Source organism: Melozone crissalis, unplaced genomic scaffold (genome assembly GCF_028551555.1).
Source record: "Melozone crissalis strain CALT ecotype California unplaced genomic scaffold, PUWL_Pcris_2 ptg000139l_1, whole genome shotgun sequence".
Taxonomy (NCBI): Eukaryota; Metazoa; Chordata; class Aves; order Passeriformes; family Passerellidae; genus Melozone; species Melozone crissalis.
Window position 1 is genome coordinate 5966187 of NW_026535912.1, and position 454 is coordinate 5966640.

The following is a 454-nucleotide window of genomic DNA, read 5'->3' on the forward strand; positions in this document are numbered from 1 at the left end:
GCAATGGTAACTTGATATATATTATTTTTAGGTTATGTGGTTATCTATTTCTCAATCATATGGTGGACCATGCATCTCTGAATCACAATCATATGGTTAACCAACTATGTATTTCCCAATCACATGGTGGTCCATTGCGTAACGAACAAGAGGTTCTATCCATCTCAATCCCCCCTTTTTCTTTTATCCTCTTGTTCGTCAAATCTGGTTAATTCGAATCAATTTTAGTTCCAAGTATTCCCCTTACTTATCATTCTGTTCACTGAACCTTTGAAGTTCTTTTCTACTCAAGTCCAAATAGTCCTCCACTTCTACGGCACCCAGAGATTTATACTCTGCCTTCATCATCATTAAATGGACTGCTTCAGATCGAGAGTTCACTAAACTAACTATTTTATTGAATATACATGGCCCAAAGGTCAATCCTAACAACAGCAAGATCATTGGTCCTGCG